We start from the raw sequence: 16,792 nt of genomic DNA, 5'->3' as shown, positions 1-16,792 counted from the left end.
TTTATGTATTTTGCTCCACCTTATTTAATTTTCATGGGCTGTTAGACATATCAGCATGTTGGAATGCCTTCTTTCATATTTTTTTCTATGGGAACACTGTTGCATAAATTGTCTGCACTAGAAGTAGCCATGGGTGAAATGGCCTTGCTTATTAAATGTCACAAGATTTAATGTCACAGTATAATTGGGATGGAAGGATAATTGCGCTAGGCTCTACATGTCTTTTTTCTGCTCACACATTATTAATCCACAGGAGTGTTAAAATATTTTTAATAAAGGCCCTATTCACATGAAAACTGTTGGCACTTGCTAAAAATTACACTATTTCATTGCTTAGCTTTGAGAATTTCTAGTGTAATTCACAGCAAGTTTGATTTTCAAATGAAATTACAGTAGGAGTCTGCACTAAAAAATCCAACATGTGTTTTCGAAGGATTTTTTTTTTTAAGAGTTAAAAACAGTCTTGTGTTTGAGGCATTCATGCCTTCTAGTGTTGCACTTTTGGTGAAAGAATGTGATCTGCTTCTACCTTTATTACTTTCTCCTGCCTGCCTACACACACACACACACACACACACACACACACACACACACCACACACACACACACACACAACTAGTCCTGGGAATGTGCCAGCAATAAAAAAAATAAACCAGTAACGTGAAGTAAGCAAGTAAGGTAAGTCATTTGACTGAATTCTGATTAATGAAATATGAACTGAACCCATATTTCAGAAAATCCTGCCCAGAAAGTCTACATGTGCTTTTTTATTCTCTGCACGAAATAAAAGATTTACACAGACTCCAAAATCTGATGCTTGCTGAATTAAATAATAAAAAAGAAAAATGATGGTGGTACATTGTTGATAATGTCAAACTCATTGTGATATAGTAGGACTATCTCGACTTCATGTTTTTGTTTCTTCTTTCTTTTCCTCTTGTTTTGCATTTTTATGTAGAATCAATTTACTAAGAATCAATGAAAAAAGTCACTTTGTTAGAATGTTTTTTTAATTCAGTCAATGATCTTGATTAAGCAAATTAACCTTGTTGTGGTGCATATTTCTGACCAGTAACTCAAGAATCTGCACCCAATCATGTCATATATTCCTAACCTATAGGTACTTCTGTAGGTCATCTCACCTGTTTCCATGGCTTCATGCAGAATCTACCCCTCTAAATAGTATGGACTATATGCAAACCTTCATAGTTTTAAAAAAACAGCTTACATCAAAAGATTGTTCTCTATGAAAGTCCAATTTAGCATTTTTATACTGTTTTGGTCAAATTTACCTGTAAAGAAATCTGCTCACTCCATAACTCATTTCAATTCTCATTTGTCTTCTTTTCATAAAATATAGAAATTCTATTAGTGAGAGAAGTTTGTTTTTCCTAATACGTTTTTACTAGGCTAAGCCAAATCTTACCAGTCTTTTAATCTTTCTTTATGAATAAGTTTCAAAACTTCAAACAGTTTCAACTTTTCTATATGTCTGTTTCATAAAACAGTGATATAATTGATCTATTTGGTGAAAAAGGAAGCAGAAGCAGAAAAGAAACCTATCCAACCAGATGTTTATATAGACAAAACTACTTTTAATTCAATGCTTTTTTTGTCATGCAGTTTTTATAGCCTGAAAGAACAAAATTTAAAACAGTACTCAAGAAAAATTACAAGGAAGAACTTTAAAGGAATAATTTTTTCATGGAATTAAAATGTTAGATAGCTATGCATATTTTATAGTACAATTTGTTTGGATTTAATTTAGTTGTAATAATAGTTACTTTCAATTCAGCTAAGCATGTTCCCCTTAGGTTTCTTTCAATTAAGTATATTTGATCAGGCCAGAACTGGCCATGATTGAAAAATTTAGAGGCATATAATTTGCTCCAACCTTATTTTGTTAATTTTAATGGCAAGAACTCAATACACCTGTTTATTTGGAGGAACTACAAGGAAAAAAGACAGTACAGAAAATTATACCAGTGAAAATTGAATAAGCCTCACAGTCTTAAAAAGTATCTTAAAAGTCTTAAAAGGATAGGTGTGGTGCAGGGGACTCAGCTCATAATCTCAGAGCCACTAACAGCCATACCATTTGCTTAATAAATATATAAGCCACTGTCCACCCTACACACCCTTTGTATAGCTTATTTGCACTATATATAGAGAAGGAGTCATATCCAAATTCTACCTAATTTTTTTACCTCTATCATCTGAACATCAATTTTTAGTTGACAAATTGAGTATAACTTGTTTTGTGAATCTGAGGTTTATAAAAATTAGAATGGATAAAGCATCTGCCTGAGTGCTTTGAACATGGTAGGTAGTAATGGGCAAAAAGCTGCAAGTAGCTCCTCACCTTTTCTGTCCTTTAACTGGAGTTTTCTACCTACTTTGAATCTGAGCCTCAGACACTTGTCTTGAACAAAAGAAGATGGCAGAAATATTATCATGCAACTTCTAATGTCACTGAGCCTTAAAAGAGCTGTGGCTTTCAAGTCTCATGTGCGGATGATCCTTCTTTGAATCCAGCCACCAGCCATGAGAAATGAATATTCTACAGAAAAACCTTTTGGAGAAGGCACAAGGCGCTGGGGTTAACAACCTAAGCTGAAGGCTCAGCTACCTGTCGTTAGCTACTCCTAACCTTGTGAGTGAGCTCTGCTAGACGTTTCAGGCCAGCCAAACCTCCAGCCAACTACACACAGAAAAGAACATTCCAGCAGCATCTAGACAACCCACAGGCTCGTAAGAGATCGTAATTATTTTATTTCTTGAAGCCAATAAGTTTGGGGTACTGTTACAGAGCAACAGATAATCAAAGTGTAGCCAATTAACTAAATGAAATGGTTGTTACTGTTTTCTCTAATGATAAAGAGAAATACCATATATTGGTGTTTCTCTTTTTATTTTACTTTAGGGTCAATTATGTCCTATATTCTACTCAGTGCCAAAGCAGTGGGGGAAAGAAATAGGTGATTTAACTTTAAGTTAACTTTATTTTAACTTTAAAGGAGTGGTGCTTGCTTTCTTCTGTACCTTCCCCTGTAGTGAGCAATCTCGCGTTCTGGTTCCGTCACACACAGTGGTGAGTTCTTGCAAGATCTAACACAGCAGGACAGAGAACATCAGATACCACACCTGCATAAACGTTGTAAGGCTCAAAGACTCACTCACTCTTCTTGCCTATGACCTTCCCAGATTTATTTTGTCTGTCCATTATTTTTCTCCCTATTTTTACAGCCATCATAGATTTAGCATGAACCCTATCTGTCTCCATTTCCTATCTTAATAGACTTCCTATATCTCCCTGTATTTTTAAAAATTCACTCTTTGTTCAGTGTTTTCCTTTACCTTTGCTCTTGACTAGTTATCTTTCTAAACTTGTGACATCTGGGAGATGCTTCTTTTTAGACTTCCAGTTTTGACTTTTCTTCTTTACCCTGAATCATTGTTGCTATGAGCAGAGTGGCACTGGATTAGTATTATTTTAATTGCAGGGGTATAAGACTAAAACATTTTCCCTTTAGGACACAAGCAAGTGGAAATTATAGTAATTTAAGAGCAAAATATTTAAGTGATTCTGAGTAAATTTCCTAATAGAAGTGATAAAAAATAAAACACACATTCCCAAATTGTGTAACTAACCTCATTCTTTGTTTTTAATGTTTAGCAAAACTCTTAAGTCCTTTGAAAGTAACTTCCAGGGGTGCAAATTCTTGCAATCTTTGGTGGGACTTGAAATCAAATACAATAACTGAGAGCACCTCAGCCATTATCAAAGCTTGGTTGGCACTGTTATTTTAACGTTTCTCTGCATTTGGAAGCAACCTTCCCTCTACCCAGAGATCACAGTCAGCTCAGAAACAGAAAACTCAGTGTACATTTGCAATGTAAAAAAATGATTATTATAGAATAATTTGAAAGTTTTATATAAAAGTGATTTGAAAGTTTTATATAAAAATGTACTCGATTCAAGAAATTTTCTCTTAGACATAGTGCTGTAATTATTTTATTCTTTGGCAATTTTCCTATAGGCATCTTTTCATTGTGTTGTTTGATTTGAGATCACTCAATTAGACATAGAAATCTTATATTGTATATCACTGTAATAGTTCTGATTCCATGAACATTTGAAAAACAATCTTTTAAAAGGCATCAGTTTGAAACAATGTTTTCCATGCTTACCCCTTAGTTTCTAGCGTCTTGGCTGCCTGCCTTTACACAGTGGGTGGCTCTTGTATTTCATGAAATCCCCAGTGAGGACAATTCAAATTTGAAGGGAAAGGAGACATGATCTGATAGCAAGAAAATCAAACAGGTAAGGAGCATCAGTAGAACTGTCTGTAAAATATGGACTTGTACAAGGACTAAAGCTTGCAGTTCTAATGACCTGCCATTATCCTGGGTGGCAAGGACCACTGGTGCAAAAGAAGAGGCCACTTGGTGATGTTCCTTTCAGCTGCACATTGGGATAGTCACCTCCAGCTTCACGCCTTCCAAAACCTGTTATTCACTCACAACCACCTCCTGGTTGAGGCTGGAATAGTAATGTTTTCCGTATTAGGAAATTCAGGTTTTCTAAGTTGCTGAGTTTCTTTTTAAAAATTTTTTACTAAACTTTTAAAATTTTTATTAGTACATGTTTGAGGTACATAACGATTACATTCTTGTGGGGCACTGGTACATGTATATAACACATCTTAATTCTTGTTTCTTCCCTTTCCACTCCTCTTCCTGCTCTACCTTCCTAATATTACTTCCACCTGGATACAGTCTAAGCCTGAGAATGAGGTAGCGGGGGAATTTATTTCATCTGACTCACTGGCTTAGGGACTTCCTGCTGGGTAGAGCTGTGTCATTTTGCAAATCTATGTAATTTTAAGACACGTAAATTGGGAGTGGAAGTGGGGAAAGTTTTAAAATCACATGGAAGATTCCATCCGACCAATGCAAATGAAGAACTAGAACTAGTTATCTTAATAGTGATACAGGGGAAAGAAACTCCTAACCCATTAGTTGTCTGGTATAAATTCGTGTTCTCTAAAATCGAAGAATGAATTTTAGAAACAACGGAGGAGAATATATTTATTGAGAGAAAGAAAGCTTCTGTTTTAGGAGCGACAGACGGGGTCCTGAGTGGGTTGTGATTGTGAAAGAGTTCGTCTTTTTTATGGAGTTTTGTAGAGCAAAACCACAAGGTGAGGCTGGTCCAAGGTAAGGAACAAAATGGGAACTCACAAGGTGGGTATAAGGTGGGACACAACCATGGTCGACCAATAAGATTACAGGTACAATTTGTTTAGGGAAATTTGATTAAATCGAGGACAAATGGGGGAATGAGAAACATAGCAAATGAACATGAATATAGAGCATGGGCTGTGTCTGTAGGGGTTGGGTTAGTGACTCCTCTGCCTTCCTCAGGGTGATAGAGACCTATTTATAATATCAATCCCTGATGTTTATTCTTAGCATGTAGATGTACTTGTTCGATATTTTGTCTTGAGGTCTGGCTCACAGCGGGAGGTATCTGCCTCCCCCACATTTGCAAGGTATCTGGTCTTCTGCACTGGTTTCTTCAAGGGCCCAGCCATGTCTGACTGCCTATAATACTTCTAACTAACTCAACTGCCTGTAACAATAGGGGGACACTTTGTGCATAATTCTATATTGAAATTGTGATGACACATGCATTGAAAACTACACTTTAGTATAATCCTTGATTCTTGCCAAGAGGAGGACCAAGGAAACAAGCTTTCCAGGCAAGAGATCTGTAAATAATGTCATTGTATTTAACTGTGCCAATTAAGGAGAATTTGTGGCAGTCTTACACCTATGGAAGTCAAACAAGAATAAATTTTGCTAAAGAAATATCCAGGGTGCTGTTTATCTTTTTCTGCATTGGTCAGATGCAGCAGCCCACCTAAATAACCAACTCTGAAAGTACCTGGTCTCTCTTTTTTAAAACTCAAGAGTTTTGTAAAGGAAATGTAAAGATTAGAATGAATAACTGACTACTGATGGAAATCTTTTCACATGTAGTTAACAGAAAAAATTTTCATAACTAGTCAATACATGGCCTTTACTATTAATCACAACAATTTACCACTTCTTGTTGTACTAATACAAGGTCACCTCCTTCTAACAAAATATTGAGTAAACACTTGAGACTCCTAAGGGTTTTTTGTTTTTTTTTTTTTCCTTTCAGAATCTGCAGTTGTCTCAAAAAGAGTGTTAGCCAAATGTCTGCGGTGGTCTTAATTCCTGTCAGTGTGGTCTACACTTTGTCCAAGGTGAGCAGCTGAGTTCTCTAGAGCTCTTCATTTGGGTAGCACTGAAGCTCTGTCACTTGATGTGCTTTTGCTCAGGGCTCATCTAGTTCTGCGATATGTTTGCTACAGTTTCCCACACACTGCTGTCTCTCCGGTCTATGGCTTGTCTTTACTCTGCTGACTCATGCTCTCACAGCAATGAGAAAGATGTTCATAGTTCCTATTTTCATAGGGAGTCACTTTCATATCAGTCTGCAATATAAATTTAAAATGTATGCCTGAGCTGTAGATATTTATGCTAATTTAAAAAATTTTTCAGATTAGATATCTGTGGTCCCAAAATATGCATGCAATATGCATGCACTCATGATTGAAACTTTCATTTATAAGTATTTTTTTAAATTTTTATTTAAAGAGAAAAAAAGCAAAACAGGAAAAAGGTAGAAATAATACAGAATTTAAAAAAACACTCAGAAATCACTAGTTGATAAATTAAACACCATCATCTTAGAAATGGTTGTTCAAGTTACAAAATTAAAGCACACAAAGTAGACATTTCAACAGTGAGACTGCAAACCATTCTGCTCAATGACCCAACAAAACTTAGCAATATGGTTATCTAACTTACATACTGAAACATACATGCAGTTATATCCTTTAGAGCAATTTCTTTTCCTCTCTTTTTTACAATAACAATTACACATTTTGGGTTTTATTACTCCTATAGTTCTTATTAATTTTTACACTAGAGATACAATGTGATGTTTATAAATATGATTTTATTTCACTTATGAGGATAGTCTCAAGTTGCCTCCATTTACCTATGAAGACTGCAAGATCATCCTTTTTATAGCTGAGTAATATCCCATTGTATAAAAATACCACATCTTTTTCATCCAGTCTGTGGTTGATGGGCATTTTGGTTGTTTTAAAGATTTAGCAATTGCAAATTGTGCTGCTATGAACATGGGTGCACATATATCACTGTGACATGAACTTTTCAGTTTTTTTGGGAAAATATCCAGGAGGGCAATAGCTGGATTGAATGGAACTTCCAATCCTAGTCTTCTGAGAAATCTCCATAGTGATTTCCACAGTGGCTGCACCAGCCTACATTCCCACCAACGGTGGAGAAGTGTTCCTTTTTCTCCGCAGCCTCGCCAATATTTGTTATCAGTTGATTTCTTGATGGTAGCCATTCTTTCCGGAGTGAGAGGAAATCTCAATGCTATTTTAATTTGCATTTCTTGAATGACCAGCGATGGTGAACATTTATTTCTTCATGTATTTATTTGCCATTTGTATATCTTCATCTGAGAAACGTATGTTCATCTCAGATGCCCATTTTTGGAGAAGGTCTTTGAATTTGGGGGGCTTGATGTTTTTCAATAAGTCCTATGTCTGAGGAGTTGCTGGCTATAATTCTTTCCCATTCTGTGGGTCTTCTTTTTCACTCCACTGGTGATTTCTTTTGAAGTGCAGAAACTTTTCAATATGAGAATCCAGCTGTTGATTCTTTGAAATGTTTCCCATGAAGTTTGTGTTTTGTTCATGAATTCTCTGCCTATTCCTATGACTCCAAGATTTCTATTTACCTTGTCTTCCAGTAGATTTCTGTTTTAGAACATAGATCTTGGTATTTCAGTAGTATTTCTGTTTTAGTATTTAGATCTTTTATCCATTTAGACTTTAGTTTTGTGCATGATGACAGGTATGGATCTAGTTTCAGTTTTCGGCATGTGCAGAGTCAATTTTTCCAACACTTATTTATTAAAGAGGTTATCCTTCTTCTGGTGAACATGTTTAGCCCCTTTGTCAAATATCAGGTGGCTGAGTGTCTTTGTAGTTGTGTTTGTGTCTTCTAATCAGTTCCATTGATCTTCAGGTCTAGTACCATGAAGTACTTGCCAGTACTATGCTGATTTTATCACTGTGGCTTTGTAGTATAGTTTCAAGTCAGGAATTGAGATGCCTCCTGCCTTGCCTTTGTTGCCCAGAATTGCCTTTGCTATTCTAGGTTTCTTCTGTTTCTAAATGAATTTTAGGAATGTTTTCTCTAGATCTATGAGGTATGTTAATGGTATTTTGATTGGGATTGCATTAAAACTGTATGGGAGTATGGTTATTTTCACAAGTAGTATTTTGTTTGGTATTTTGATAGAAAACATTTCTTATTTTGACTTGTGAGAAAAGAGAAATTTGGAAGTTAATAAACTTTTGGTATTGAATGTATAACAGTAATTTCTGCTCACATTTGGGACTATATGTGAAAAGCTTGAGTAATTATATAGAGTTTAAGGAATAATCTTACTTGTGATCACTGTTAAAAACTTCTCAATGTGGAACAGCTCAGTATGCAAAAGGAATCATGGTTTTGAGCAGATGACTTGTAGTTTTGTGTAATTCAAGTTCTTTGAGCCTTGGTTCTCTCTCCTATAATTCCGGGATAATACTATGAACCTTAGGGATTACAGAAATACAGGTAGAACATTTAGCATAGGACCTGCAAATAAGAGTGGTCAATAAACGAATACTATAATCCTCATAGTGAAATGCTCATTTATCCAAAGTATGAAGGCCAAAAATTGTTGAGATTTTAGAACAATTTCAGGCTGAACCAAATGTGACTGAGACAACAGATTTTGAAATAGTTTAATCTGGAAACCAGGCAAAGAGATGATGCACCTTCTCTATGGCTGAAGGGTTGGCTATGAAGGAGGATCTAATTGTCCTCCACAGAGGTGACAATAATCTATTTAAGTATGAATACACATTTTATTTTAAAATATAAAAAGCTATACAATTCAGCAATTGTCCCAAAGAATACACCAGGAAAATGAAAAAAAAAATACACCAAAATTTGTTAATGCGTCTTTAGCAACATGATTTAAAAAATCCAAAGGATATTAACAACTGTCTCCAGTGCACATAATTAATGGATAAACAAAATATGGTGTTTCTATACAATGGAATATTTTACAGACATAAAAAGGAATCAAATGCTGCTAAATGCTAAACCTGGAAAAAATCTGAAAACATTACACTAAGTGGAAGAGCCAGTACACAAATAACCATACATTATGTGACTCCATTATATGAAATGTCCAACATAGGTAAGTCTATAGACAGAAAATACATTAGTTGATGCTTAGATCTTGAAAATCAGAGGGGAAGAGTTTAGGGGGTAATAGCAAAAGGGTGAACTTGAGGCAAATTGTCTAAAATTGATTGTGGTGATGGTTAAACAATTTGTGAATGAAAAACAAACATCTAGATTGTGCCTTCTGAATTAGTAAATGGTATAGTTTATGAATGATACGTCAATAAAGTTGGTACAAATAATGGCTAGGGGAGTGTGCTGGGTCACATCTGTAATCCCAAAACTTGGGAGGCTGAGACGGGAGGATCGCTGTCAATTTGAGGTCAGCTTGGGCTACATAGTGAGCGTAAGGCCAGCTTGAATTACATAAGGAGACCTTGTCTCGCAAACAAACACACAAATAAGACTAAATACTGGAGAATGTTAACAGCTGCAAAGTTTTAATTTTATAAACCTCTCTGTATAACAATGTGGCCTTACAATTGTTAAAGAGGGCTGGAGACTGATTGCAGAATATTGTCATTGTGATCATTTCTTAGGTTTTTGCTGGAATTTTTCCTACTTTGGTTTTGAAAATAATTTCACCCTTGATCATATCTGTAGAAATTTCCTCCTCAGGGATTTTTATTATTCTGAATTGGCTCTCTCCATTCAGAACAGAAATAAATAATGCATCATATATCACAAAAGTAGTTGCTTATAGAGGCATGCGGCATATGAAAGACACATTTGTACTACAATACGGATATAAATGAGATAAATGTTCCATTTTTGCTTTCTTTGTCTTTTCCCATAACTATAACTAATGAACCACATATTTAATGCCCTGGGTACAACTAACTGTCCTACAGAAAGAACCAGACAGAAATGAGAAAAACACATGCCCAGTTGGTAGTGCATCAGAATTGTTTAATTCTGTAGCAATAATAATTTTGGCAGGAATGCAGTAGACACTGCGATAAAGACTATGATAATGTTTATCTAAGGTAAGAATGCATAAGGTGCAAAATGAAATGTTCCACCACAAACAGACACACAGTTTGGCGACAGAACAAAAACATTTCATCTATGGATACTCCTATGACATGTTGGGGAGACTGTCCACAAAACTCTCAGCTTTCTGTAACACTTGCATCATGAAAAAATGCCTGTTTTTGCCACCTATGGAATGTGAAATCTAATGCATAACGAAGCTCATAATGCGCTCCTAAGTGTACAGATGAAGAATTTGTTAATATCATGGGAAACTGAAGAAATCTTTCTTCTCTTGGATTTGTTGTCTTCATATAGTGGAATCTCATTACTTCCCACTTCTTTCATTATTTTGTATTCTATTATGATGAATTATATTCCAGGCTCTAAAAAGTCACACAAAACATAATGACACAGAATGAAACCCTGTTCATCACAAAGTATTATTAGTTATGATAATTTCTGCATCTGAGAGAACCACAAACCGTGCAGCCAGAGCCAGTGCTGAAAGGAACTGCAGACAGGGGTGGTTTGGTGTAACAGTGAGAATTAGGAACTGGGGAGTCCTGATTCTACTGTTTTGGGGCTCACCTGAGTAAGCTACCACCCTCAGAGCCTTAATGTTTTCATTTCTAGGGGAGCTGTTAGGCAGGTTGACTTCTCTCTGTGGGATATTTTTTAAGTTCTGGGAGTCTATAATTCTGTAATATAGAACTAGACAATAGAAAAGATGAAGAAAATAGAACACACATATTTTTGAACATATTTTAATTAAACCCTCCTTATAATTAACTTTATCTTCTAAGAGTATTAAGCATTATGGTTTTATACTAATAAAAATGGAACAGTTAAAGCCATTTCAGATACTGCTTCAAAGAGAATTATGTAATAAATACCTGACTAATGAATAAAACCCGATTCCATATGCTATTACTAACAGACACATGACCTATGTTAGAGAAAAGCATTTTACTCTATTTATTCAGGGTAGACCAACTTAATTATACTTGAGGCTATGATGTGAATATATTCTTAAAAATTATTTTTAAGGATTTTTGGAAATGTTTTTCTCTTTATAGTTTATGAATACTCCTAAACAGACATAAAACTAAATTCTTCACAACACTTAACATCTAAGTAATTCACACTGAATATTTTTGCTATTTACAAAGGCTACTCTCCTGGCCTTTGAAGTACTAATAGTTTATTTGGATAATATTTTGGAATATTAAAATAAAAAAGTGTATTCTATAATATGTGCATATAAATTAATATATAGAAGATATAGAGTATGTATGTTATATTTGAATAGATATATATGTAATATAAAAATTAGACATGAGAGTTTGAATATAGAGGTAGCTTAGGTTGTCTAATTGATTAGGCTATCAATTTCACTTTTGTTTCAATAATACAAAATAGTTTCATCTGTTGGTGTAGACCCAAATAATATCTGATAGTTGCTTAGTTGAACAAATATATGTGAGAACCATACTAACTTCCAGAACTATACAAACTACCTAAATATCAAGGCTATCCCAGGATTGGTGAACACCTAGTGGAGTGAACTTCCGTTTCTTTAGTTTATGTGAGCAGTTCTCAGTGAACAGGCCTATTCTCATCACTACTTACTTTTCCATATAAATGCCAAGATATTCAATGATATTTAAATTTCTGAAAATAGCTTGAGTATGCTATTTTGGGGGGAGCAAAGCTGTATGTTGTATTCAGAAATGGTGTTATTGGAGCTTCAATCTTAAAAGTTTTTCTCCATGAGCGTAAAGGGTAACGTCAAACATATGGCTGTCTGGATTTGAAGTAATTTTTTTTTCCAGAAATAAATTACTGAACTTAGGGCTTTGCTTCAATAATATCTCATTCAAACACATGTGGCTGGAAACTTTTGGTGATGCTTTTGCAACTGGAACTAGTTCAGGAAACATGGGTGTCTTGGTTGCTTTCCTTTTTGCTGAGACAAAATACTCAACACCCAAAGATAAAGGAGGAAAGGCTTGTTTCAGTTCACAGTTTGTAGAGGTTTCAGTCCATAACTGGCTGGCCCCGGGCAGAGGGGCATCACAGAGGAGAAACAGTAGGTTTAGGTAGGTAGAAGGCAGTGGGAGCAGCATGTGACTGGCAGCAATGCTCTTTCTGTCTCATATTCTATCCAGGAGACACCCTGTTTGGGCCAGTAACACTCACATCCAGGATGAAGCAACCTCAATACCCACATCACACTGTGAATCAATTCTAGCATTATATTCTCAATCCCAGCATCATGCACCCCATATCCAGCAACCTCTGAAAAGCCCACTTATGACTGCATGAGGCTTTAGGGAAACATGTAGATACAGGGTGACCATAACAACGGGTGATGTGGTGAGATGGGAAAATACTGCGCGGTTATCCTTTTTCTAAGACAGAATCAGACCTTCTACAACATCTGTTGGCTGCCTTGTTTTATGCTGATTTTTTATATTCTGGCCCTGAATGATAGCTATGGCAGTGATATATCAAAGAACTAGAAGGGTAACAACAAAATATGACAGTGTGCACACCTTAGCAACCAGCAGACAACACTCTTGAACAGTGTTCCTTAAATATGGGATTCTCCTTTACCATCTGTGTAATTTGGTAAGTTATACATTCTTTCTTATTGGTCTCATCTTTCACATAAGGGAATTAGATGAATTTAAAAATGGCTTCCAAGAAAAAAACTGATGTTTGAACACTGTTTTATAGCTTGGAATTTCTACTTATTCCATGTAGTTCATATCATTTCTGCTTGTTCTTTATGGCGTTCTTATTTTACAGATAATTACATTGAAACCTTGCCTAAGGAAACCTTGAAATAAATGTGCTAAGGTTCCTCTAAATTATTCAGCTGCTATGCACACTAATGTGGTCATCTTAACAAACATTTTATTTCAATGTATTATGGTTTTCTAAAATATCATTTGTTTATTTTTATATTACCAGAGAAAAATCTAAAGGGCTAAGAAATCATGTGGATATCAAACTAATAAAATTCTATTATTGATTGAAATTTTATTGTGTGGCATTTTGAGTGTTACTAATTCAGCTATTCTTTAAGTTTATTGCCCTTGTTTTGCATATGAGAGCAAAGAAGCTTAGAAATTAAGTACATTGTCAAAAGTGGCATAACTACTAAGTGGCAGAACCATGTCTGGAAGTTAGATTTTTTTAAAAAAATGACTAAAAACCTTCTCTACAGAACACTATCATTATTTTTTCAATCAAATGAGCAAGTATGTAAAAATAAAACTGTATCTAGACTTCCATGTTACGGTCAGCAGGCACAGTAAAATAAGATGCCTAACATCTTAGGTAATTTCTTTTATAACTGGTGTACTCAGTAATGACACTATCCTCTTGAGTACGTTGTTCTTGTTCTATTCCCCTCAACTATTGCTCAACGCATTGCCTTAAAGTCTATATAAGATGAAAACATTCAAAAAATATCCATGTTCTTTTGGGCTAAAAGGAAGAAATTTAATTTCTCTCCTTAGGAGACCAAATTGCAAGTGCACAAACCAATTAACCATTAGCAGCTGAAGAAGGAGACCAGGGAGTCTTGCACAATTATATCTTCTAGGAAGGCTCAGAGGACTATTTTATTTCTTACAAAGCAGCGGTATTAAAAGGTAAGAAGATAAAGTCAAAAGAATTGAAAAGCCTAAATCCCTCTGGAAAGACTCAGAATAACCATGACATGCATATACCAAGACAAAAAAAGACAAAACAGACCTTTTAATCTCTCTCACATGGGCCTTTGAGATTTAAATGGAAAAAACAACTTTTATTTTTGTTATAACTTAGTGCATAAGCTTATGTTTTAATTTGCAGAAGTATTAAATTGTGTGCTAGCTACATCTTGGTGGAATTAATGTTGAAAATTATATTTCTAAAGTGAATAATTTAGCCTCGTCTCTTGTCTCCATAATGAAGACGTCAGTGAAAGGCATTGGCCATTGCTAGTAGTTTCCATGCCTAGTCCTATACTCAAAATGGCAGTTTATTTTTGCTTGTAAAACCCAGTTGAGTAAGACGTTTTAAATGAAGTCTCCTTGTGCATATTCACACATATAAATGTCTGTGGATAATATAAAGGCTCTACTAGCCTCAGATTAAGCAGGATCATTTTTGGTTTAATTGTGTGTCATTCCAAGATTTACAATAGTTAAATGTATCCATGAGGCAACACTGAATGAAGATTCAGAGGCAACTCTGTTCCAGATTTTTTAGTCAGACTGACTTATATGTGTATATTTTTGTCCCATCACCACTGAAGAATTTCATGACCAGCTGTGGCGCCCTGGCATGCTGCTGTATTTCATCATTTCTGTGATGACGTCTCCTGGCCCCCACACCAGGCACCCTGACCTGCTCTTCCCTGCCTTGTGTCTCACACCCACCCCACTGGTCCTCTCCTGTGTGCTCAGTGTTCAGCTCTACCATTTGCTTTCAAATCAAATGTTTGGGCTAAAGGTCTCTTACCCCAGAAGAGCTCTGTGCTCTTAGAATTAAATTCCTGGTTCTTCAATGAATATACATTTATGTCAAAGTAATACAGAAGTGGATTCCTGATTATTTAATAAAACAGAGTAAAATACTGCTTTTGTTTCTGTTCATTACTTAAGTATTGATATCCATTGTAGTCATGGTTGTGAAGCCATAATTAAGTGCTCCTCAATTCAGGAAGTTTAAAAAACACTGAGAATTTTATTAGTATGACAGGCAAATTCGATTTTATAATACACATTGAATCATAATAACCAACCCATATAATAGAAAACATGTATTACTTTACTACATGGTGAAAATACTCGTCTAGAATATTATTTATGTACTTATTTTTAATGATGATATTGCCATCTTTATTTAAAAAGAAAGTTATGGAATTAATCATCTATCCAGAGAAAGCAGACAATCTGTTAGAGCAGGGTGTGGGAAGGGCTTGATTTTGTCTCTGTCTAATGTCTCATGATAGGAAGAAACAAAGTCTGTAATCATGATGGCTACAGTACATGGTCTCCAACAGCCAAACTATGTCCACCTGAGACAACCAGTAACACAGTGTAGGAGACCACACCCTTCCAGCAGTCCAGCCCTCCTCATGGCTTTCGCCTGACTCTTCCTGCTAAGTCCCCAGTTTACATCTCTGATACTTTCTGCTCTTCGCATCACACAGCCTCATATCTTCTCTACTGTTTGAAACGCACCATCCTGAAACCTTCCACACCAAGTTGGCTCCTTTCCTGGGCTCACTGCTTTTGAGCTGCACCCCATGACTTGGGCAGAGAGTAAAGGTGGTGCTCTTCCTTCATGCAGCAGCATCATCTCATGCTCCTTTATTTTCATTCCTAATGCTTCTTTGTATCATTTTTCTTTTCTACTATATTAACTCACCTTAAAGGCTTTATTTCTGATTTTTAATTTCTTGGTACATATTAATTCATTTTTTAAAAGCAATTAAATTTGTCAAAAAACAGAATTTCTACCATTATTTTACTATTAATATTTTACTCAATGAAATTCTGATTTCTTGGCCCATACCCTGTAATCATTGTTATAAGTACTATGGGAGAATTCCAGACATTTAAAATTATTGTTGATATGCAAACAACAAACAGAATTATTTTATCAACAAAAGTGGTATTATTTTATATGCACGTCTGTGCAACTCATTGTTTTCACTCAGAATCTTTGGATACATTCACAGTGATACATATAGAAATAGTTCATTCCTTTGAACTTCTTTATATGATAAGAATAAATTATATATTTAGGTTTCTTTTTATATGTATTAAAGCTTGATATTTTTAAAATTACAAAAATATCAATAATATCCTTGCACAACTATCTTTATATTTACATGTTTAGATGTCTAAGAAGAAAAATGCTAGATTGAATGACATAGATGTCTTCATTTTTATAATCCCTTTAAAGAGTTACAGTAATTATGAATTATCTGTATCTTGTCTCTTTTCCTAAATATGCTTTATTTTTCCTCTCTCTCTCTTCCCCTTCCTCCTTTGTTATCCCAGTGCAATTCCATGCATCTATTTTATTAAGCTTAACATTGATCATATTTTATTTTTCTGTGTGTCCTCCATTTCATTCCATTGTAGAATTCTCTCTATAACTAAGGAAACGATTAGCCTTTTGCCTGTAGTACCTGTTTCAGATGTCTTTTCCAAAGGAAGATTAACCATGCCCCTCCACTCAAGGCTAGTGTTTTAACTTGTCTAGAGTAAAAATTCAGTGGAAGCAAAGGCCAAGCTGGAGATCGTTAAAATGAGGCTAGAGGATTGACAGAACAAAGAGCCTTTTTATGTGAGATGAATTCACAGAAAGAGTTCTATCCTCCAAAGCCATGCCTGTGCAGCATCTCTGACTTTGATAACTATCCCATAGAATTCAG

The 16,792-nt window shown here is 35.2% G+C and overlaps 1 protein-coding gene and 1 long non-coding RNA gene across 6 annotated transcripts in view; one reads left to right on the top strand and one right to left on the bottom strand.

Annotated features, from left to right (window-relative positions):
• The window catches only part of B3galt1 (beta-1,3-galactosyltransferase 1), a 529,565-nt gene that overhangs the window by 242,647 nt on the left and 270,126 nt on the right, over positions 1-16,792 (bottom strand). The gene's annotated exons all lie outside the window — the stretch shown is intronic.
• On the top strand, positions 4,840-14,972 carry LOC134478299 (uncharacterized). Its single transcript, XR_010050842.1, has 4 exons — positions 4,840-5,220; positions 6,212-6,296; positions 13,878-14,012; positions 14,660-14,972. It is a non-coding gene; the product is annotated as an uncharacterized LOC134478299 (long non-coding RNA).

The sequence above is a fragment of the Cavia porcellus genome, unplaced genomic scaffold (assembly GCF_034190915.1).
Source record: "Cavia porcellus strain 051 isolate PalLab524CR breed Dunkin Hartley unplaced genomic scaffold, mCavPor4.1 scaffold_12, whole genome shotgun sequence".
NCBI lineage: Eukaryota > Metazoa > Chordata > Mammalia > Rodentia > Caviidae > Cavia > Cavia porcellus.
Note: the sequence above shows the minus strand (reverse complement) of the source record. Positions and strands in the feature narration are given on the sequence as shown.